The 25,929-nt window shown below is 35.6% G+C and overlaps 1 protein-coding gene and 1 pseudogene across 1 annotated transcript in view; one reads left to right on the top strand and one right to left on the bottom strand.

Annotated features, from left to right (window-relative positions):
• The window catches only part of C31H3orf70 (chromosome 31 C3orf70 homolog), an 83,709-nt gene that overhangs the window by 10,478 nt on the left and 47,302 nt on the right, over positions 1-25,929 (top strand). The window lies entirely within an intron of this gene.
• Positions 4,274-4,756, bottom strand: LOC144302221 (large ribosomal subunit protein uL15 pseudogene; annotated as a pseudogene).

Below are 25,929 nucleotides of genomic sequence, written 5' to 3'. Positions count from 1 at the left end.
TGTCTTAAACTTGGCCAGAGAGAGCCCCTTCAAAGCTGGCTTCTGTGTCCTTTTGAACATGTCCCTATCATTTTTTGAGTACTTATTTTCTGGAACAAATTGTTCCAGGCTTACCTAGTAATTTTTCTGCCTCAGACCAGAAATTCATTGTTTTGTTTGAGGATCCCAGGTTCCTTTTAGAGATGAATGGCATGGAAAATATTATCTGGGCTTTTGGTGTGCTTATTTCTACTAGGATGTTACTGGATTTAGGCCCTTTCAGCAGACAGATCTGGGAAATGTATATGTGCATCCTTCACTTCCCCCATTCTGTATTTGTACCTCACTTCTCCATGGGTAAAAACCCTATAGTTTCTAGTACATCATCATATTTACTAATTTCCTTTATCCTTAGCTACACACAAGATAGTTTTAGGGATTATTGCATTAACACCACTACCAACAGCAAGCTGATGAATGAAGTTCAAGATTCTTTGCATGTTTCGGTCTTTAGGCTATATTCTAGGAAGGATGTATAGTCAGAGCACCATGTTCAAAAGTTTCTTGAATTTTTTTTTTCTGTGTGGCTATCAAGTTCATTTATTTCTGATTGTAATCAATATTGTGTTCACTTTTTTAACTTTTTAAAATTAACCTTTTTATTTTGAAATGTGTAGATTTATATGCTTTTGTGAAGAAATAATACAGAAATATCCTGTATACTTCATCCAGTTTTCCAGTGGTAGCAGCTTACAAAACTGTAGTACAGTATTACAATCAGAGAATTGATACTGATACAGCCAAAATAAGTAACATTTCCATCATTTCAAGGCACCTCATGTTTCCCTTTTATAGCCACACTTACTTTCCCTCCTACCCCACCCCCTCTCAATCTCTGGCAATCCCCAATTTGTTCTCCATTTCTATAATTTTATCATGTCCAGGAGGTTTTATAACTCATACAGTATGTAACCTTTTGGAATTGGCTTTTCTTCACTTTTGTCTCTGGAGATTCATCCGTGCTGTTGAGTGTATCAATAGTTTCTTTCTTTGTGTTGTTGAGTTGTATTCCGTGGCATACATAGTTTAAACATTCACACATGAAAGGACATCTTGTGTGGCCAGTTATAGTTATTACAAAAAAACCTGCCATAAGGGGATCCCTGGGTGGCTCAGTGGTTTAGCACCTGCCTTCGGCCCAGGGCATAATCCTGCAGTCCGGGGATTGAGTCCGACATGGGGCTCCCTGCATGGAGCCGGCTTCTCCCTCTGCCTTGTCTCTGCCCCTCTCTCTGTGTATCTCTCATGAATAAATAAATAAAATCTTAAAAAAAAAAAAAAAACCTGCCATAAACTTTTGTGTCCAATTTCCTGTTTGAACAAAAGTCTTCATTTCTCTGAGATAAATGCCCAATGTTGCAGTTGCCCAGTCCTATGGTAGTTGCATGTTTAATTTTTTAAGATGCTGCTAACCTGTTTCCCTAGAGATTGTACCATTTTATATTTCCACCAACAATGTAGAAGTGATCCAATTTCTTCTCCGCATTCTTGTCAGCATTTGGTGGTGTTGCTCTCTTTATTTCAGCCATCCTGATGGGTGTGTACTGATAACTCATTTTGATTTTAATCCGCATTTACCTATTAACATTCATGTGCTTATTTGCCTTTTGTGTATCCTCTTTGGTGAAATGCATTTTATCTTTTTTTTGGGGGGGGGGACTTTAGTTTCTTAGACTACTTTTAGTTTTACAACAAAATTTACATGGAGGTAGAGATTTCTCATATTTTTGCTGCCATGCATGCATAGTCTTCCCTAATATTAATATCACTCATTAAAATAGTACATATTTTACTGAGAGTGAAACTACATTGACATTCATAATCACCTCAAGGACCATAGTTTAGTTTACCTTATGGTTCAGTCTCGGTATTGTACATCCTATTTAGACAAATGTATTAGGACATGTATCTATCATATTATCATTGCCCTAGAAATCCTTTGTGCTCTGCTTCTTTATTCTCCCCTCATGCCCCCAGGCAACCATTGATCTTTTTATTGTCTCCATAGTTTTGCCTTTTCCAGAATGTCGTGTAGTTGAAATCCTACAGTAGCCTTTTTAGATTGGCTTCTTTCACTTAGTGATGTGCATTTAAGGTTCTTTCATGTCTTTTCATGACTCAGTGGGTCGTTTTTTTGTTTGTTTGTTTTGTTTTTTAGCACCGAATGATATTCCATTATAAGAATGTATCCCTTTTATTTATTCAACTACTGAAGGGAATCTTGGTTGCTTCCAAGTTTTGGCAATTACAAATAAAGCTGTTATAAACATCCATGCACAGATTTTTGTGTGCATCTGTTTTCAGCTCTTTTGGGTAAATACCAAGGAACGCTATTGCGGGATTCTATGGTAAGAGTAGGTTTAGTTTTCTTTGTCTTTTCTTTTATTTCAATTAATTAACACATAGGGTATTACTGTTTAGTTTTCTAAGAAATTGCTAAGCTGTCTTCCAAAGTAACTACCATTTTGCATTCCCACCAGCAATGTATGAGAATTCTTGTTGCTCTACATCTTTGCTAGCATTTAGTATTATCAGGGTTCCAGATTTTGGCCATTCTAATAAGTGTGTAATGAACTCTCATATTGTTTTAATTTGTGTTTCTGTGACGACATATGATGTGGAGTATCTCTTATATGCTATCTGTATATCTTTGGTGAGTTGTCTGTTGAGATCTTTGAACGATGTTTTTAAAGATTTTATTTGTTTATTTATTTATATGTTTAGAGAGAGAGCACATGAGCAGTGGGAAGGCCAGAGGGGGAGAGAGAGAGAGAGAGAGAGAGAGAGGGAGAGAATCCCAAGTAGACTCCTCACCAAGCACAGAGCCAATGTGGGGCTTGATCTCACGACTGAGACTATGCACTGAGCTGAAACCAAGAGTTGGATGCCCAATTGATTGAGCCACCCATGGGCTGCTGGCCCATTTTTAAATCATATGTCTTGTAGAGTTTTTAGAGTCTTTGTATATTTTGGATAGCAATCCTTTATCAAATGTGTGTGGTTCTTTTTATTATATGGTACCAAATTGTGTTTGCTAACAGTTTATTAAGGATTTTTATGTCTGTATTTATGAGGGGTGTTGATCAGTATTTTTCTTTTTTGTGTTGTCTTTGGTTTTGGTATCAGGGTAATAAAGGTTCATACAATAAACTAAGAAGTTTCTCTCCCTCTTCTGTTTTCTGAAAGAAATTATTTAGAACTGATGTTAATTTTAATTTTAATTATTTGGTAGAATTCGCTAGTGAAATCATCTGGGCCTGGAGATTTTCTTTTTGGGAGTTTTAAATTACTAATTCAATTTCCTTTATAGTTAAGTTCTTCAAATTATTACTAATTGGTAAACCATGGTAGTTCATCTTTTTAAGGAATTGGTTTGTTTCATTCTAAGTTGTCAAATTTATGTGTGTAGAGTTGTTTATAGTATTCCTTAATTATACTTTTGATGCTTGCATAGTCTGTAGTGATATCCCATACTTCATTCCTAACATTGCTAATTTGTATCTTTTTTCTTTATTCCTTGTCAGTCTTGCTTGGTCTGTCAATTTTATTGACAGTTCTTTGTTTCATTAATTTTTTTCTATTGTTTTTCTGTTTTCAGTATCATTGATTTCTCCTGTCATCTTTATTATGCCCTTCTGCTTGCTTTGGGTTTATTTTATGCTGCTGCTTTTTTATCTTCTTGAGGATGGAAATTTAAGATTATTAATTTAAGACTTTTCCTCTTTTATTTTTTTTTAAGATTTTATTTATTCATGAGAGACAGAGGGAGAAGCAGCCTCCCTGCAGGGAGCCCAATGTGAGACTCGATCCCCGAACTCTGGGATCATTCCCTGAGCTGAAGGCAGATGCCCAACTAATTAGCCACTCAGGTGTCCCTCTTTTTTTTTTTTTTAAGTAGGCTCCACAGCCAGCAGGGAGCCCAACATGGGGCTTTAACTCATAACCCTGAGATCAAGACCTGGGCTGAGATCAAGACCTGGCCTGAGATCAAGAGTCAGACACTCAATTGACTGAGCCACCCAGGTGCCCCTCTTCTTTACTAATATATGCATTTATTGCTATAAAAATCCCTCCCAGCTCTGCATTAGCTGTGTACTACAGATTTTGAGATGTTTTATTTTCATTTTTATTCAGTTCAATGTAGATTTTGATTTCCTTTGAAACATCTTTCTAACCCATGGATTGATTGATTATTTATTTATTTATTTATTTATTTATTTATTTATTTAAAGCACTTGTTAGCATTTAATGAACCTCCCCCTATGTGGCTTCAAGCTACTAGAACGCAGGCGCCCCCCACACCCTTTATCTTCTCCTCAGTTCTTCTACTGAAGAATTTGGCCTTCACGATGACAGGCTGTTTTGGGAGCTTTCCCTTTCCGAAAACTGCAGTAGCCCGATCGCACCACATCGATAATAGGAGCAGCTCCAGGCTTGTTTTTGGCAGCATTCACCCGTGTCTGCTCACTGACTAAGGTCCACAGTTTATCAAGGTTGACAGTTGGGCAGAAGCTCCCGTTCCTCTTTAAGTGCTAATGTCTCATACCGACTTTTCCAAAGTAACCTGGGTGATATTTGTCAAAGTTGATCCTGTGATGATGCATGCCACCAGCATTACCCCGGCCTCCTGGGTGCTCCTGGTGTTTGCTGATGCGGCCGTGGTGTGGCTCACTGGACCCCGAAGTTTCCGGGTCTTCCTCAGTCTGGATGGCATGTTGGCGGCCCAGAGGAAAAAGGCCCATGGATTATTTAAAAACGTCGTGTAGGGATCCCTGGGTGGCGCAGCGGTTTGGCGCCTGCCTTTGGCCCAGGGCACAATCCTGAAGACCCGGGATCGAGTCCCACGTCGGGCTCCCTGCATGGAGCCTGCTTCTCCCTCTGCCTCTGTCTCTGCCTCTCTCTCTCTCTCTCTGACTATCATTAAAAAAAAAAAAAAAAAAATTTAAAAATAAAAGCGTTGTTTAGTTTAGAAGTGTTTGGAGATTTTCCTGTTACTTTTATGTTTAATTGATTTATAGTTTGATCTCCTGTGGCCAAGAACACACTTTGTATGATTTTAATTCTTTTAAACTTGTTGAATTTTGTTTTATGGCCTAGATGTCATTTAATTGTCATGTGACAATTAAAAAGAATGGGTATTCTGCAGTTTTTAGGTGAAGTTCAGTAAACATCTACTAGATCCTATTGGTTGATTGTGTCGTTGAGTTCTGCATCCTTGCTTATGTCTAAATGTTAAGTCAGTTGCCAAAAGAAGAGTGTTGATGACTCCATCTAAATTGGGAATTTATTTATTTCTCCTTTCACCTCTGTCAGCTTTTGCTTCAGTTCTGTTGTTTGGTGCATATATGTTTAGAATTACCATGTTGTCCAGTCAGATTGAGCCTTTTTTTCATTATCAACTGTTCCTCTCTGTCTCTGGTAATTTTCTTTGCTCTTCTTTTCTACTTTATCTGATATAGATACAACACAACTGCTTCTGTATATTTAAGGAAATCATCAACAAAATGACAAGGCAAAACCTACTTGAATGGGAGAAAATATTTTCAAATGATATATCCAATAAGAGGTTAATATCCAAAATATATAAAGAACTTACATAACACCAAATAATAATGATAATCATTTGATTTTTACAAATTCAGAGAACCTGAATAGACATTTTTCCAAAGATGACAGACATCAAACAGACACATGGTGGGCAGCCTGGGTGGCTCAGCGGTTTAGCGCTGCCTTCAGCCCAGGGCATGATCCTGGAGACCTGGGATCGAGTCCCGTGTCAGACTCTATGCATGTTTCTCCCTCTGCCTGTGTCTCTGCCCCTCTCTCTCTCTCTCTCTGTGTCTCTCATGAATAAATAAATAAAATCTTTAAAAACTAAAAACAGACAGACACCCGGAAAGATGCTCAACATCATTAATCATCAGGGAAATGCAAATCAAAACCACATTGAGCTATCACACCCATTAGAATGGCTAGAATAAAAAAGACAATAAGTACATGTTGACAAAGATGTGGAGAAAAAGGAGTCTGTGTGTACTACTGGTGGAATGTAAATTGGTGCAGCCACTGTGGAAAAACAGTATGGAGGGAGATTCCTCAAAAAATTAAAAACAGAAATACCATATGATCCAATAATTCTATCACTGAGGATTTACCCAAAGAAAACAAATGTACTAATTCAAAAAGGTATTGAGATGATCATACGATTTTTATTCTTTGGGTGGTGTATCACATTGATTTGTGAATGTTAAGCCATCCTTCCATCTCTGAATTAAATCTTGCTTGATTTTGGTGAATTATCCTTTTAATGTACTGTTGAATGTAGTTTGTGAATATTTTGTTGAGGATTTTTGTATCTGTGCTCATCAGTGATACAGGTCTGTAGTTTTCTTTTGTGTATGGTGTCTTTGTTTTGTTTTGGTATCTGTATAATTCCGGCCTCATAGGATGTATTTAGAAGCCATTCTCCCTCTTGTACTTTTTGGAATACTTTGAGAATGAGTATTAACTCTCCTTTAAATGTTTGGTAGAATTCAGCTGTGAATATATCTACTCCTGTACTTTCGTTTTTTAGTAGTTTTTTTGATTACCAATTCAATTTTATTACTTGGTCTGTTGGTCTGTTCAGATTTTCTGTTTCTTCTTGATTCAGTTTTGGAAGACTGTATGTTTCTTGGAATTTAATTATTCTAAGTTGTCTAATTTGGTGGCATAGGATTTTTTTTTTATAGTAGTCTCTTGTAATTTGTATTTCTGTAGTGTCTATTGTTACTTCTCTTTTTTCAATTTCATTTTTTTGGTTTCTTTTTTTTTTTTCTTGATGAGTCTGGCTAAAGGTTTATTGATTTCGTTTGTCTTTTCAAAGAACCAGCTCTTGGTTTAATCTGCTCTGATCACTTATATTTGAATTTTTTATCTTAATAGGTAAGGAACTATTTTTTCCTAGCTGCCTTCAAGATTTTTTTCTTTGTCTTTAGTTTTCAGAAGTTTGAATGTAATGTGTCCTCGCCTGGATTTTTTTTGGGGTTTATCCTGTTTGTGGTTTGCTCAGGTGCTTGAACCTATATGGTATGTCTCTAGCCAAATCTGGGAGGTTTTCAGTCATTATTTCTTTAAATAATTTTTCCACTCTGCTGTTTTTTTCCTTTCTTCTGGGGACTTCAGTAACACAAATATTAGATGTTGATGTTGTTGTTGTTGCTATAGTCCCATGGCTTTAACAGCTCTGTCCATTTTTTTAAGTCTGTTTACTCTTTCTATACAATTGGGTACTTTCTGTTGTTCTATCATCCAGTCCATTGAAATTTTGCTTTTCCCATTCTTTTGTTGAGCCCATCCAGTGAGCTTTCTGGTTTAGTTATTATATTTTTCAGTTCTCATATTTGATTCTAATTTTTCTGTTTGCTGAGACCATTTCTTTTTTGAGACTTTCTGTATTTGCCTTTGTTTCAAGCATACTTATAATTGCTCACTGAAATATTTTTTGAAATAATGTCTACTTTAAATTTCTTGTCAGATTATTCTAACATCTTTGTCATCTCAATGTTGGCATCTATTGATTGTCACTTTTCATTCACTTTGAGTTCCCCTGATTTCTTGGTACAGTGATTTTCAGGTGAAACCTGGGTTTTTTTGTATTGTAAGATTCTTGATCTTTTTTTTTTTTTAATAAATTTTTATTTATTTATGATAGTCACACACACACACACACACACACACACACACACACACAGAGGCAGAGACACAGGCAGAGGGAGAAGCAGGCTCCATGCACCGGGAGCCCGATGTGGGATTCGATCCTGGATCTTCAGGATTGTGCCCTGGGCCAAAGGCAGGCGCCAAACTGCTGCGGCACCCATGGATCCCAAGATTCTTGATCTTAAACTCTCAGGTTTTGCCAGATTTTTTGATACCACTCTAGCAAGGGAAAGGGGCACTTCCTTATTACTGCCGGGAAGAGGTAAAAGTCCAGGCGCTACTTTCAGCCTCTTCTGACACCTAGAGGGGGAGTATTGCTTGTTACTGCTAGGTGGGAGTGGCTCTGGCTCTCCAAGGGGTTTCCGCTGACCCCACAGTAGGGATGACTTCATTACCTAACTTTCCACTAGATCTCTGACACCACTTGAGTTAAGAAACCTTATTCGAGCTTTTCAGCATTAGAAATCCAGTTTCTTTCTCTCCCTCTTGTCTTTGCTGTCATGGATTAGGTGGAATACACAGTTTTTTCTCTGATGTTAAGTTTTCTGTCATGCTAGGTTGCTCCTTGTCCTTTGGCCAGAGAGAGCAGACATATGTTGGGGCATCTTTTGTCTGGGTCTATTGGCTTTTTTGGTTGACATTTTGTCCAAGCCTGGCATATAAACCCACACAAAAAAATTGGGAACTCGCTGCCATATTGTTACTTAGATCCTGAGATTGCTAGCTGGTCAGCCTTCTTTTCTTCCTTCTTAGAACTCATCTTCTGTTTTATATATAATGTCTAGGGGTTTTAGTTGTATTTAGTACAGAAGAATAGGAAAAAGTATGTCTACTTCATCTTCCTGGAAGTATTTGTCTCTATCTTGATTTGATTTTAGTTTTTGGGTATGTACTAAAAAATCAAAACTATATTATATAAAGAAAAACTGAGAAAAATCTCACTTATATTTCTGTACCTTCTACTCCATTCCAATTCACCTCCTCCAGATACACATTTTTTAAATTTTCTGTTGTATTTTGCGTTTCTTTCTACAGAAGTAAGTGTATTATGTGTGCACACACATTTGTGTATTTATGTGCACATATACATTCTTATTTCACTTTTTTAAAAATTTTTATTTATTTATGATAGAGAGAGAGAGAGGCAGAGACATAGGCAGAGGGAGAAGCAGGCTCCATGCACCGGGAGCCCGATGTGGGATTCGATCCCGGGTCTCCAGGATCGCGCCCTGGGCCAAAGGCAGGCGCCAAACCGCTGCGCCACCCAGGGATCCCTTATTTCACTTTCTTAAACCAAGCTAATCATACACTATTATTGCCTCATGCCTTTTTAGTTTACTATTTATTTCTAAAAACCATTTACTAGCCATTCATGGAGATCCTTCTCATTTCTTTATACATGAATAGTGTTCTGTTGCATCTATATGTACAGTAGGTTTTTAACCAATTTTGTTATTGCTGGGCATTTTGGTTTTTTCCTCCTATTTTGATACAATTAATGTTGCAGTGCATAACTGGTATATATATTGCTATATTTTTGTAGTGGTGTATCTTTAGAGTGAAGCCCTAGAAGTGGGATGGCTGGATCAAAGAATAAATGCATATTTTTTGTTAGATTTGCCAAATTTTGCTCCATATGGGTTGTACCATTTGTCTTCCTGCTAGCAGCACATAAGAATGCCTATATTTCTCACAGTCTAGTAGAGTGTTTGTCAAGCTTTTGAATTTTGACTGATGTGATTGATTAGAAATGATATTTCATTATATCTTTAGTTTTCATTCCTCATGTTATAAGTGACGTTGAGCATATTTGTATTTGTTTTTACATTTTTCAAAGACATTTTCATTAAAAAAAAAAGACATTTTCACTGAGTAGAGACTTCCAGTATATTGAATACATTATTCCACTTTTTTCTCATCTCATTGTTACTATGGAGAAGTCAGCTGTCAATTTGTCATTTCTTTGAAGGTTATCTCTTTCCCCTCTGCTTTCATATAGTCTCTTAGTCTTTGGTATTACACATTTTATTGTGTTTCTATATGTGATATTCTTTTTCTTCTGTTTGGGATTCATTTAGCTTTTTTAGTCTGTGGATTGATGTCTTCTCAGTTTCAGAAAATACTTGACTACTCTTCAAATTTTATGATTTCCATATTCTCAATATTTCTTTCCTTTGGAACTCTAATTAGATGAATTTTATATTTTTTACTTTATCCATGACTTTTAAGTTCTGTTTCCTATCATGAATCCCTCTGTCATTCTACCTTGCATTCTCAATAATTTCTTTAGATATGCCTTCTGGTTTACTAGCTTTTCAATTGGGTTTAAGCTGTTATTAAATTAATCCATTGAATTTTTTACTTATTGTATTATTTTATAGGCGTTCTATTTAGTACTTTATCAAATAGTCATTTTGAAGACTTGCTCATTTTAATAATTACCTTGTTTTTACTCATCTTTTCAATTCCTTTTACTTCTGTAAACATAACAAGTATACTTATTTTATATTCTGTTTCTGATTGCTCCAGAAGTTTTGTAGATCTGATTCTACTGGATTTCCTAAGAGTCTTGTTCATTTTTATATCTTGTAATTTTTTTTTTAACTGTGAGCACCTACTTCTTGGAATGTTATCCATGGGAATTCCTCCAGCCAGGATTTGCTTTCATTTCTGCTTACTGTCCTATGGGCACTATTAGTACAGGATTGCTTTAAAGTAAAGAAATAGCTTGACATATTTGGACCACTGGGAAGCATGAAGTTTGGTTAAAAATGATAAAAGGACAGCTTTTGCTTAGGAGTTTTTTTTTTTTTTTTTTTTTGCCTTCTCTTCTCATAAGTCGTTAAGTTTCAGATTTATAAAACCCCTGCAGGAGTATGTTTGTTGTTTTTTTTTTTTTTGTTTTGTTTTTGTTTTTTTTTTTTTTTAGTATGTTTGTTTTTAATTTAATATTATCACACTGATATCAACTTCATGGGGAATTTCTTCTTAGACTGTTTGGTAAGCCTTAAGCTTTGTCTCTTGAACAAAGCTCCCAAAAGGGTATATAAACCAAAGCTCAAGTTCACCTATTCCTGCACATATCCTCAAAGTAAATACCATGTTCATTTATACATTCATTTCACTGTTTCTGTCTTTACTTAGATTTTGCCCTTATAATTCCATACTTTTTTTTCATCAATGTAGTGGGAATATTAAAATGTTTTCTAGCATTTAAAAATTATGTTTGGCAGGAGGGTTAGCCTGGTTGCCTAGTAAACCATATAATTGGAAACAAATCTATTTTTAAAATTCCTACCGTATGGTATGTCTTTTTAAAAGTTGCTTCAAAGCTCTTTTTGGAACAACATGGAGTATAAATATATGTACATATGAATTCAGTATAATAGCAGTAAGTACAATAATGATCTTGTTAGCCAGACATTAGACTGTAGAAAACTCTACTCTAACAAGGTATTACCACTTGGTTCCTTTTTGTTGAGTAGTAAGTGCCTCCATTCAGATCATGTAGGAATTATCATCTGATCAGAGACTTAATATGGTTAACTTTTGGGTCAAATTACAACTTATATAAAATTATTTTGTGGGTAAGGTGATAGCCATTTGATTGCTTACACTTTTAGCCTGGCAATCATTTAAGAATTATTTTTTAAAGCCACAATGAGATACCACTTCACACACATTCTGAGGCAGTAATAAAAAGGGAAGATAATAAGTATTGGCAAGGATGTATAGAAATTAGAACCCTCATGCATTTCTGGTGGGAATGTAAAGTGGTATAACCAATTTGGAAAACAGCTTGGCAGTTACTCAACATGTTAAACATAGATTCATCATATGACTTAATTTCACTCCTAGATATATACTCAAAAGAAGTGAAACATGTCCACATAAAAACTTGTGCACAAACGTCATAGAAGTATTATCCATATTGTCCAAAAAGTGGAAACAACCCAAATGTCTGTCAAGTTGATGAGATAAATAAGGTATGATCTATCCACACATGGACTGTTACTTGGCAACAAGAAGGAATGAAGAACTACTACTGGTACATGCTATAACATGAATGAACCTTGAAAACCTTGTGCTAAGTGAAATAAGCCACACCATTCACATATGGTATGATTCCCTTTGTGTAAAATACCCAGAATAGGTAAGTCCATAGAGACAATAGATCAGTGACTTCTGCTAGCTAGAGGAGGGAAGAATTGAGAGTGTTTTAGGGTTTTCCAGAGAAATAGAACCTGTACAAAACACACACACTCCCCACACACACAACACAGAAAAGGAGATTTATTATGATGAATTGGCTCCTGTGATAAAGGAGGCTAAGTCCTACTATCTGCCATCTGCAAGCTGGAGACCCAGGAAAGCTGGTAGTGTAATTCATTTTGAATCTGAAGGTTTGAGAACCAGCAATGCTGATGGTTTGAATCTCAGTATGAGAATTAGAGAAGATGAGGTGTCCCAATTTAGGCAGGTAGAAAGCAATAAGTGGTGAATTCCTTCTTCCTTTTCTTTTGTTCTTTTCAGCCCTCAAGGAATTGGGTGATGCTTACCCACATGGGGGAGGGCAGTCTACTTTACTGAGTCCGTCAAATGCTAATCTTATCCAGAAACACCTCCACAGACACACCCTGAAATAATGTTTAACCAAGGCACAATATGATGACAAAATAAATAATTTTATGGTTGACATAAAATTAATCACAGAGAGTGACTGCTAGTAGGTATGGGGTTTCTTTTCAGGATAATGAACATGTGGAATTAGGTAGTGGTGATATTTGTACAACTTTGTGAATACACTAAAAACTACTGGCTTATATACATAAAAGGATGAATTTTATAGTGTGTGAATTATATGAATAAAAAAGTTGTATGAAAAAAATCTTAATTTTATATCTTATATTGAGAAATAGATTTCCTTTATATTTATTTCTAGCCCAGACTTCAGAGGAAAAAATACACATATGTTTTGAGATAAAGAAGGAGAAGAGTGGAAGTGTGTGTGTGGGAGTGTATGCACATGCACACGTGTGCACACATGTGTGAGGGTAGGGGAATGTGGGCAGAGAGGGAATCTTAAGCAGGAGCTGGACTTGGGGCTTGATCTTACAACCCTGAGATCATGACCTGACCTGAACTGAAATCAAGAGTCCAACACTTAACCAACTGAGTCACCCAGGTGCCCCAGGAAAATATTTTTACAGAGTCATTTTGTTATATAATTGATATAACATGAAATGACTTCATAAGAAGAAATCAACAAGAAAAGTAGAGGGAGTTTTTTGTGTTTGTTTTTCTGGGGTGTTTTAGTTTTTGCTGCCTTTTTTTATGTACTACTAATTTACCTTAATTAAGAGATTATATTTTAAGAGGTGCAATGAAGAAGGAGCTGGATCCTATTTTAGTTGCTCATTTTGAGAATATCTCTAAGCCAAAATATCACAATTTGTTTAGCTTTCATTGCATAACCAATGATGAAAATATTACTTATGTTTTAATCTATTTATTGTTAATATAGACTTTACTTTTTGGATGTTATATCACTTATTATTCTCTAGTCTTCTCTTAACTCAGAATGATATGAACAGGTATGTTATAATTTTTTGGTTTGAATATAAATATTTTGGTAATTGAACAAGTCTAAAATTGCCTTCTTAATAAGTAGATTAAATAGATTAATATTAGATTTTTCTTAAAATAACTGCCTTTTGTTGTATGTACCTTTAATAATTTATACATTTACTATATTTTGACTTTCCTCTTTTGCCTTGGCAAATTGTAAACTCTGCTTTTCTCGTGTTATTAGTTTTGTTAAATGGCACAGTGTTTGTCTTATTAGCCATGTTCTGCTTACATTGTATAATGGCTGTTTTTATAAAATATTCTTAGATTTATAATCATGATCTGTTAATTCATTTTTTAGTATATATAACATATGAGGGTCCTAATGCTTGTGAATAATATTAATAAGAATGTAAAAGAGAAATTTAAAAACCATCTGAGTCTAACTTGTTACTTTGAATATTTTCTTTTTTTTTGTTGTTTTTTTTTTTTAATTTTTATTTATTTATTTATGATAGTCACAGAGAGAGAGAGAGAGAGAGAGGCAGAGACACAGGCAGAGGGAGAAGCAGGCTCCATGCACCGGGAGCCTGCTGTGGGATTCGATCCCGGGACTCCAGGATCGCGCCCTGGGCCAAAGGCAGGTGCCAAACCGCTGCGCCACCCAGGGATCCCTACTTTGAATATTTTCTATAACCCTTTTTCAAAATGGTTATCAGCCTCTATATAGGCTTAGGAAGCTAGAGAGTCTATCTTTGGGCAGTGTAATTATTAGCACGTTATTTCTAATATTGACAAGTCCTACTTCCTAGTCCACTTCAGATCTCTACCTCTTGTGTTTTTTTTTTTTTTTTTTTATGATAGTCACACACACACACACACACAGAGAGAGAGAGAGAGAGAGAGAGAGGCAGAGACACAGGCAGAGGGAGAAGCAGGCTCCATGCACCGGGAGCCCGATGTGGGATTCGATCCCGGGTCTCCAGGATCGCGCCCTGGGCCAAAGGCAGGCGCCAAACCGCTGCGCCACCCAGGGATCCCTTATTTCACTTTCTTAAACCAAGCTAATCATACACTATTATTGCCTCATGCCTTTTTAGTTTACTATTTATTTCTAAAAACCATTTACTAGCCATTCATGGAGATCCTTCTCATTTCTTTATACATGAATAGTGTTCTGTTGCATCTATATGTACAGTAGGTTTTTAACCAATTTTGTTATTGCTGGGCATTTTGGTTTTTTCCTCCTATTTTGATACAATTAATGTTGCAGTGCATAACTGGTATATATATTGCTATATTTTTGTAGTGGTGTATCTTTAGAGTGAAGCCCTAGAAGTGGGATGGCTGGATCAAAGAATAAATGCATATTTTTTGTTAGATTTGCCAAATTTTGCTCCATATGGGTTGTACCATTTGTCTTCCTGCTAGCAGCACATAAGAATGCCTATATTTCTCACAGTCTAGTAGAGTGTTTGTCAAGCTTTTGAATTTTGACTGATGTGATTGATTAGAAATGATATTTCATTATATCTTTAGTTTTCATTCCTCATGTTATAAGTGACGTTGAGCATATTTGTATTTGTTTTTACATTTTTCAAAGACATTTTCATTAAAAAAAAAAGACATTTTCACTGAGTAGAGACTTCCAGTATATTGAATACATTATTCCACTTTTTTCTCATCTCATTGTTACTATGGAGAAGTCAGCTGTCAATTTGTCATTTCTTTGAAGGTTATCTCTTTCCCCTCTGCTTTCATATAGTCTCTTAGTCTTTGGTATTACACATTTTATTGTGTTTCTATATGTGATATTCTTTTTCTTCTGTTTGGGATTCATTTAGCTTTTTTAGTCTGTGGATTGATGTCTTCTCAGTTTCAGAAAATACTTGACTACTCTTCAAATTTTATGATTTCCATATTCTCAATATTTCTTTCCTTTGGAACTCTAATTAGATGAATTTTATATTTTTTACTTTATCCATGACTTTTAAGTTCTGTTTCCTATCATGAATCCCTCTGTCATTCTACCTTGCATTCTCAATAATTTCTTTAGATATGCCTTCTGGTTTACTAGCTTTTCAATTGGGTTTAAGCTGTTATTAAATTAATCCATTGAATTTTTTACTTATTGTATTATTTTATAGGCGTTCTATTTAGTACTTTATCAAATAGTCATTTTGAAGACTTGCTCATTTTAATAATTACCTTGTTTTTACTCATCTTTTCAATTCCTTTTACTTCTGTAAACATAACAAGTATACTTATTTTATATTCTGTTTCTGATTGCTCCAGAAGTTTTGTAGATCTGATTCTACTGGATTTCCTAAGAGTCTTGTTCATTTTTATATCTTGTAATTTTTTTTTTAACTGTGAGCACCTACTTCTTGGAATGTTATCCATGGGAATTCCTCCAGCCAGGATTTGCTTTCATTTCTGCTTACTGTCCTATGGGCACTATTAGTACAGGATTGCTTTAAAGTAAAGAAATAGCTTGACATATTTGGACCACTGGGAAGCATGAAGTTTGGTTAAAAATGATAAAAGGACAGCTTTTGCTTAGGAGTTTTTTTTTTTTTTTTTTTTTGCCTTCTCTTCTCATAAGTCGTTAAGTTTCAGATTTATAAAACCCCTGCAGGAGTATGTTTGTTGTTTTTTTTTTTTTTGTTTTGTTTTTGTTTTTTTTTTTTTTTAGTATGTTTGTTTTTAATTTAATATTATCACACTGATATCAACTTCATGGGGAATTTCTTCTTAGACTGTTTGGTAAGCCTTAAGCTTTGTCTCTTGAACAAAGCTCCCAAAAGGGTATATAAACCAAAGCTCAAGTTCACCTATTCCTGCACATATCCTCAAAGTAAATACCATGTTCATTTATACATTCATTTCACTGTTTCTGTCTTTACTTAGATTTTGCCCTTATAATTCCATACTTTTTTTTCATCAATGTAGTGGGAATATTAAAATGTTTTCTAGCATTTAAAAATTATGTTTGGCAGGAGGGTTAGCCTGGTTGCCTAGTAAACCATATAATTGGAAACAAATCTATTTTTAAAATTCCTACCGTATGGTATGTCTTTTTAAAAGTTGCTTCAAAGCTCTTTTTGGAACAACATGGAGTATAAATATATGTACATATGAATTCAGTATAATAGCAGTAAGTACAATAATGATCTTGTTAGCCAGACATTAGACTGTAGAAAACTCTACTCTAACAAGGTATTACCACTTGGTTCCTTTTTGTTGAGTAGTAAGTGCCTCCATTCAGATCATGTAGGAATTATCATCTGATCAGAGACTTAATATGGTTAACTTTTGGGTCAAATTACAACTTATATAAAATTATTTTGTGGGTAAGGTGATAGCCATTTGATTGCTTACACTTTTAGCCTGGCAATCATTTAAGAATTATTTTTTAAAGCCACAATGAGATACCACTTCACACACATTCTGAGGCAGTAATAAAAAGGGAAGATAATAAGTATTGGCAAGGATGTATAGAAATTAGAACCCTCATGCATTTCTGGTGGGAATGTAAAGTGGTATAACCAATTTGGAAAACAGCTTGGCAGTTACTCAACATGTTAAACATAGATTCATCATATGACTTAATTTCACTCCTAGATATATACTCAAAAGAAGTGAAACATGTCCACATAAAAACTTGTGCACAAACGTCATAGAAGTATTATCCATATTGTCCAAAAAGTGGAAACAACCCAAATGTCTGTCAAGTTGATGAGATAAATAAGGTATGATCTATCCACACATGGACTGTTACTTGGCAACAAGAAGGAATGAAGAACTACTACTGGTACATGCTATAACATGAATGAACCTTGAAAACCTTGTGCTAAGTGAAATAAGCCACACCATTCACATATGGTATGATTCCCTTTGTGTAAAATACCCAGAATAGGTAAGTCCATAGAGACAATAGATCAGTGACTTCTGCTAGCTAGAGGAGGGAAGAATTGAGAGTGTTTTAGGGTTTTCCAGAGAAATAGAACCTGTACAAAACACACACACTCCCCACACACACAACACAGAAAAGGAGATTTATTATGATGAATTGGCTCCTGTGATAAAGGAGGCTAAGTCCTACTATCTGCCATCTGCAAGCTGGAGACCCAGGAAAGCTGGTAGTGTAATTCATTTTGAATCTGAAGGTTTGAGAACCAGCAATGCTGATGGTTTGAATCTCAGTATGAGAATTAGAGAAGATGAGGTGTCCCAATTTAGGCAGGTAGAAAGCAATAAGTGGTGAATTCCTTCTTCCTTTTCTTTTGTTCTTTTCAGCCCTCAAGGAATTGGGTGATGCTTACCCACATGGGGGAGGGCAGTCTACTTTACTGAGTCCGTCAAATGCTAATCTTATCCAGAAACACCTCCACAGACACACCCTGAAATAATGTTTAACCAAGGCACAATATGATGACAAAATAAATAATTTTATGGTTGACATAAAATTAATCACAGAGAGTGACTGCTAGTAGGTATGGGGTTTCTTTTCAGGATAATGAACATGTGGAATTAGGTAGTGGTGATATTTGTACAACTTTGTGAATACACTAAAAACTACTGGCTTATATACATAAAAGGATGAATTTTATAGTGTGTGAATTATATGAATAAAAAAGTTGTATGAAAAAAATCTTAATTTTATATCTTATATTGAGAAATAGATTTCCTTTATATTTATTTCTAGCCCAGACTTCAGAGGAAAAAATACACATATGTTTTGAGATAAAGAAGGAGAAGAGTGGAAGTGTGTGTGTGGGAGTGTATGCACATGCACACGTGTGCACACATGTGTGAGGGTAGGGGAATGTGGGCAGAGAGGGAATCTTAAGCAGGAGCTGGACTTGGGGCTTGATCTTACAACCCTGAGATCATGACCTGACCTGAACTGAAATCAAGAGTCCAACACTTAACCAACTGAGTCACCCAGGTGCCCCAGGAAAATATTTTTACAGAGTCATTTTGTTATATAATTGATATAACATGAAATGACTTCATAAGAAGAAATCAACAAGAAAAGTAGAGGGAGTTTTTTGTGTTTGTTTTTCTGGGGTGTTTTAGTTTTTGCTGCCTTTTTTTATGTACTACTAATTTACCTTAATTAAGAGATTATATTTTAAGAGGTGCAATGAAGAAGGAGCTGGATCCTATTTTAGTTGCTCATTTTGAGAATATCTCTAAGCCAAAATATCACAATTTGTTTAGCTTTCATTGCATAACCAATGATGAAAATATTACTTATGTTTTAATCTATTTATTGTTAATATAGACTTTACTTTTTGGATGTTATATCACTTATTATTCTCTAGTCTTCTCTTAACTCAGAATGATATGAACAGGTATGTTATAATTTTTTGGTTTGAATATAAATATTTTGGTAATTGAACAAGTCTAAAATTGCCTTCTTAATAAGTAGATTAAATAGATTAATATTAGATTTTTCTTAAAATAACTGCCTTTTGTTGTATGTACCTTTAATAATTTATACATTTACTATATTTTGACTTTCCTCTTTTGCCTTGGCAAATTGTAAACTCTGCTTTTCTCGTGTTATTAGTTTTGTTAAATGGCACAGTGTTTGTCTTATTAGCCATGTTCTGCTTACATTGTATAATGGCTGTTTTTATAAAATATTCTTAGATTTATAATCATGATCTGTTAATTCATTTTTTAGTATATATAACATATGAGGGTCCTAATGCTTGTGAATAATATTAATAAGAATGTAAAAGAGAAATTTAAAAACCATCTGAGTCTAACTTGTTACTTTGAATATTTTCTTTTTTTTTGTTGTTTTTTTTTTTTAATTTTTATTTATTTATTTATGATAGTCACAGAGAGAGAGAGAGAGAGAGAGGCAGAGACACAGGCAGAGGGAGAAGCAGGCTCCATGCACCGGGAGCCTGCTGTGGGATTCGATCCCGGGACTCCAGGATCGCGCCCTGGGCCAAAGGCAGGTGCCAAACCGCTGCGCCACCCAGGGATCCCTACTTTGAATATTTTCTATAACCCTTTTTCAAAATGGTTATCAGCCTCTATATAGGCTTAGGAAGCTAGAGAGTCTATCTTTGGGCAGTGTAATTATTAGCACGTTATTTCTAATATTGACAAGTCCTACTTCCTAGTCCACTTCAGATCTCTACCTCTTGTGTTTTTTTTTTTTTTTTTTTATGATAGTCACACACACACACACACACACAGAGAGAGAGAGAGAGAGAGAGAGGCAGAGACACAGGCAGAGGGAGAAGCAGGCTCCATGCACCGGGAGCCCGATGTGGGATTCGATCCCGGGTCTCCAGGATCGCGCCCTGGGCCAAAGGCAGGCGCCAAACTGCTGCGCCACCCAGGGATCCCCAGATCTCTACCTCTTTATCCTAGTTGCCCTTCTAGAGCTACACTCAGGTGTACTCCATTTATTCATCCAATATTAGCAGAGGAAGAGGGAGAAGCAGGTCCCCTGCTGAGCAGGGAGCCTGAAATGGGATCCCAGGACTCTGGGATCATAACCTGAGCCGAAGGCAGACACTTAACCAATGGAGCCACCCAGGTGCCTCTAAACTCTTCATTTTGAAATAATTTCAGACTGAGGAAAATATTACAAATTTTTATATACTCTCCACCCAGATTTCCCTAAATATTAATATTAATTTTCTATTTCTGCAGTATCATTATCAAAATCAGGCCTGTGTGTTTTGTAAGGCCTGTAAGTTAAGATGGATCGTACATTTTTATTAAAGTTATAAAGGGTTATTAAAAAATCAAAGGACTATGTGATAGAGACCTTATGTGGCCCACAAATCCTAAGGTATTTGCTATATGGCCCTTTACCCAAAGGTTTGCTGATACCAATCTAATTCATGGACTATTCAAATTTCCCCAGTGGTCCTACTACCGACATTCTTTTCTAGCTCAGGGTCAAATCCAGGATGCCATGTTGTATTTAGTTGTTATGTCTTTTTTTAAATTGGAGCAACTCCTCAGTTTTTCTTGACCTTGATAAATTAAGAGTATTGGTCAGGGGATCCCTGGGTGGCTCAGCAGTTTGGCGCCTACCTTTGGCCCAGGGCGCAATCCTGGAGTCCCCCGATCGAGTCCTGCGTCTGGCTCCTGGCATGGAGCCTGCTTCTCCTTCCTCCTGTGTCTCAGACTCTCTCTCTCTCTCTCTCTCTCTCTCTCTCATGAATAAATAAAATAAATAAATCTTAAAAAAAAAAAAAAAGAGTATCGGTCAGTTATTTTATAGGATGTCCTTCAAGTTGGGCTTGTCTGATATTTCCTCATGTTTAAATTTAGAGAATATACAATTTGGCAAACTAGCTTTTTAAAAAAATGAACATTTTATATAGATTGCAATCACATTGTTGTAGAATTATGATCTCTTAGTTTTCAATATGAGAACAATACAGGCATACCTCATCTTATTCTGTTGTGCTTCACTTTACGATAATACTTTGCAAATACTGCATTTTCTACAAATTGAAGGTTTGTGGCAACTCTGTGGAGCAAGTTTATTGGTTCCATTTTCCCAACATTTGCTTAATCTGTGTCTCTGTGTCACATTTGGCAATTCATGTAGTATTTCACACTTTTTCTTTGTTATGGTGACCTGTGCTCAGTGATCTTTGATGTTAGTATTGTAATTGTTTTGGTGCCACAAACTGCTCCTATAGAAGATGGCAAGCTTAATGGATAAATGTTGTGTGTCCTGACTGCTCTACCAACTGGCTGCTCTTCCATCTCTTTCCCTCTCATTGGGCCTCCCTGTTCCCTGAGACACAACAACATTGAAGTTAAGCCAGCTAATAACCCTCTAGTGGCCTCTCAGTGTTCAAGTTAAAGGAAGAGTCCATTGATGTGGCAAACTTTATTGTGTCTTATTTTAAGAAATTGTCAGTTACCACCCTGATCAGTCAGCAGCCATCAACATTGAGACAGGACCCTCCATTAGCAAAAAGATTATGACTTGCTAAAAGCTCAGAAAATGGTTAGCATTTTTAGCAATAAAGTATTTGTAAATCAAGATATGTACTTTGTTTTTTAGACAATGCTATTTTAATAGACTATAGTATCAAAAGTTAAACGTAACTTTTATATCCACTGGGAAACCCCAAAATTGATTTGCTTTGCTTTATTGTAATATTTGCTTTATTACAGGGGTCTAGAACCTAACTTACAATATCTCCAAAATATGCTTGTACAAATTGTAGATGACTCCTCTTCTATCCCAGTGTTAGGATACTTATTTTTCTGTATTTCTGAATGGTACTATTTATTTTTTTAAACAATAGTAGTCAGGAGATACTCTCTGCTGTTATTTATAATGGCTTTTTGTTCAAGATCTACTGAGTATATTAGAACTGTTACCAAAAATGAAGTTTTGTTTTAGTATTGTTGCTTGTCTTTTGAGATAGTATTAAATATTATATTTATTTATTTATTTTAAAGATTTTATTTATTTATTCATGAGACACAGAGAGAGAGAGAAGCAGAGACACAGGCAGAGGGAGAAGCAGGCTCCATGCAGGGAGCCAGACGTGGAATTCGATCCCGGGTTCCAGGATCACACCCTGGGCCGAAAGCAGCACTAAACTGCTGAGCCACCCAGGCTGCCCTAAATATTATATTTAAAGAGCTAAGGCCTTTATTATACTTTTAATTTAATATTAACTGTCTCTATCTACAAAGTGCTTTTATTATTTAGCAATATCAAGCCTCATTTAAATAACAGACTTATTAACAGCTTCTAGCAGCCTGAGAAGCTGTTTTAGAATTGATACACATTTCACATGTGAAATTTTAATTGTGCAAATTTGTTAAAGCTGTGATACTTATATTTTCCATTCAAGATATGATCAGTATACTTATTTCTGTATTTAAATTTGAATTGACTTTTTTTTTTAAAGATTTTATTTATTTATTCAAGAGAAACACAGAGAGGCAGAGACACAGGCAGAGGGAGAAGCAGGCTCCATGCCGGGAGCCCGACGTGGGACTTGATCCTGGGTCTCCAGGGTCACGCCCTGGGCTGAAGGAGGCGCTAAACCACTGAGCCACTTGGCTGCCCTGGATTTACTTTAAACAGAATTACAGGATCATATGAGCCTCAATGAGAAGTTTTCCGTTTTATGTACAGCTATCATTTTGATAGTCCTTTATTTTGAAGAGGGTGTAAAAGTGATAATTAATAATAATAAATTCACTAATCTCATTCAATTATTGCCTCTCTGAAAAATGTAATAATTTAAAGACCAAACTTTCATACTTAGAAACTTTCTTTTCTTTTCTTTTTAGGACTTATTTATTTAGGAGTGCCTGGGTGGCCCAGTTAAGTGTCTGCTTTGGCTCAGGTCATGATACTGGAGTCTGGAGATTGAGCCCTGTGTCAGGCTCCCTGCTCAGCAGTAAATCTGCTTCCTCTGCTTCTCCCCCCTGCTTGTGTTCTCTTACTCATTCTCTGTCTCTCAAATAAAATCTTTAAAAAAATAAGTAAAGGATTTATTTATTTTAGAGGGAGAGGGAAAGGGAGAAGGAGGAAGCAGACTCCTCACTGAGTGTGGAGCTCAGTCACACCACCCCAACCCCAAGATCATGATCTGAGCCAAAATCAAGAGTCAGTTGCTTAACCATTTGAGACCCCAGGTGCCCCACAAACTTTCTGTTAAAAAATAGGTAATTGAATTAAAAATATAATCAATGAGGGGCCCTAAATGACTATTTGTTAAATGATTTAACACAGTTAACATTATTTTAAATTACTTGATTAGGGACATCTGGGTGGCTCAATGATTGAGCATCTGCCTTTGGCTCAGGTCATGATCCTGGAGTCCTGGGATTGAGTCCCACATCAAGCTCCCTGCAGGGAGCCTGCCTCTCTCTCTCTCTGCCTGTATCTCTGCCTCTCTCTCTGTGTCTAAGTGAAATAAGTGAATTATACTCCCTAGTTCTATCTATGTTGCAAATGACAAGATTGCATTCTTTTTATGGCTGAGTAATATTCTATTTATGGCATATATATAGTACCACATCTTTTTTATCCATTCATCTATCGGTGGTTACTTGGACTGCTTCTATAATTTGACTGTTGTAAATAATGCTTCTATAGATATAAGGGTACAGGTATCTCTTTGAATTAGTGTTTTTGTATTTTTGGAGTAGATACCCAGTAATGTGATTCTTGGGTCACATGAGTTTGGAGCTGCATGAGTTTGCATTCCCACCAATAGTGTAAGGGGATTCCTTTTTCACCACATCCTTGGCAGCACTTTATATTTCATGTGTTTTTTATTTTAGCCATTCTGATAGGTATGAAATGATATGTCATTGTGTTTTTGATTTGAAGTTCCCCGGTGATGAGTGATGTTGAGTATCTTTTCATGTGTCTTTTGGCCCTCTGTATGTCTTCTTTGGAGAAGTGTCTATTCATGTCTCTGCCCATTTTTAAATTGGATTTTTTTTTTCAGTGTTGAATTGTATAGTTCTTTATATATTTTGGATACTAAACCTTTATCAGATATGTCATTTGCAAAAAACTTCCTCCATTTCATAGGTTGACTTTTAGTTTTGCTGGTTATTTCCTTTGCTGTGCAGAAGCTTTTTATTTTGGTATAGGCCCAATAGTTTATTTTTGCTTTTATTTCCCTTGCCTCAGAAGACATATGTAGAAAAATGTTGCCATGGCTGATATCCGAGAAATTACTGCCTGGGCTCTCTTCTAGGATTTTTGGGTTTCAGGTCTTACATTTAGGTCTTTAATCTATTTTTCAAAATTGCTGTGGCTGTTCGGGGTCTTTTGTGGTTTTGTAGGTATTTTAGAATTCTATTTCTGTGAAAAATGCTGTTGGTATTTTGATAGAGATTGCATTAAATCTGTAGATTGCTTTGGGTAGTATGGACATTTTAACAATATTTGTTCTTCCAGTCCATGAGCATAGAATATTTTTCCATTTATTTCTGTCATCTTCAATTTCTTTCATCAGTGTTTTAGCTTTCAGAAGATAGGTCTCTTATCTCTTTGGTTAAGTTTGTTCCTAGGTACTTTATTATTTTTGGTCCAACTGAAATGAAATTGTTTTCTTAATTTCTCTTTGTGCTGCTTCATTTATATATAGAAATGGAACAGATTTCTGTATGTTGATTTTTGTATACTGAGACTTTACTAAATTCATTTATCTGACCCAGTAGTTTTCTTGTAGAGTCTTTTGGGTTTGGGTTTTCTATATATCGTATATATAGTATCATGTCATCTGCAAATAGTGAACGTTTTATTTCTTCTTTACCAATTTGGATACCTCTTATTTCTTTTTGTTGTCTGATTGCTGTGGCTAGGACTTTCAGTATTATGTTGAATAGAAGCTGTGAGAACAGACATCCTTATCTTATTCCTGACCTTAGGGGAAAAGCTTTCAGTTTTTCTCCATTGAATATGTTATTTGCTGTGTGTTTTTCATAAAAGGCCTTTAATATGTTGAGGTATGTTCCCTCTATACCTACTTTGTTGACGGTTTTTTTTGTTGTTGTTGACGGTTTTTATTATGAATGGATGTTGTACTTTGTCAAATGCTTTTTCTGCATCTATTCAAATGATCAAATGGGGTTTTTTTTTAATCCTTTCTATTATTGATGTGATGTATCACATTAATTGATTTGTCAGTATTAAACCATCCTTGCATCTGAGGAATAAACACCACTTGATTGTGGTGAATTTTTTTTTTTTAATGTATTGTTGGATTTGGTTTGCTCTTTTTTTTTTTTTTTTTTTTTAAAGTTTTTGCATCCATGTTCATTAGCGATATTGGCCTGTAGTTCTATTTTTTTGGTGGTGTCTGTCTGGTTTTGGTCAGGGAATGCTGGCCTCATAGAATGAACTTGGAAGCTATACTTCCTCTTCTATTTTTTGGGCCAGTTTGAGAAAAATAGGTATTATCTCTTTAAATGTTTGGTAGAATTCACCTGTAAAATCGTCTGGTCCTGAACTTTTGTTTGTTGGGAGATTGTCTTCTTTCTTTTCTTTTAGATTTTATTTATTTATTTGAGAGAGAGAGAGAGAGAGAGAGAGAGATCATGAACAACGGGAAGAGGAGCAGAAGGAGAAGCAGGCTCCCTACTGTGCAGGGAGCCTAACGTGGGGCCTGATCCCAGGATCCTGGAATCAGGATCTGAGCCAAAGGCAGATGTTGGGAGGTTTTTGATTATTGATTCAATTTCCTTGCTAGTAATTGGTCTGTTCAAATTTTGTTTCTACCTGCTTCAGTTTGGGCAGATTATATGTTTCTAGGAATTTATCCATTTCTTCTAGGTTGTCTAATTTGTTGTCATAATTTCCCCTTGCAATTGTTTGTATTTCTGTAATATTGGTTGTTATTTCTCTGCTCTCATTTGTGATTTTGTTTGAGTCCTTTCTCCTTTTTTTTTTTCCTTGTTGAGCCTAGATGGAGGTTTATCAATTTTGATTTTTTTCAGAAAACCAGTTCCTCATTTCATCGATGTCTTCTATTGTTTTAGGTTTCTGTATCATTTATTTCTGCTCTAATTTTTATTATTTCCTTCTTTCTGCTGCTTTTGAGCTTTGTTTGTTGCTCATGTCATATCTCCTTTAGCTGTAAG

This window comes from Canis aureus, chromosome 31 (genome assembly GCF_053574225.1).
Source record: "Canis aureus isolate CA01 chromosome 31, VMU_Caureus_v.1.0, whole genome shotgun sequence".
NCBI classification, from domain to species: Eukaryota; Metazoa; Chordata; class Mammalia; order Carnivora; family Canidae; genus Canis; species Canis aureus.
This window is presented reverse-complemented; position numbering and strand designations above follow the sequence as displayed.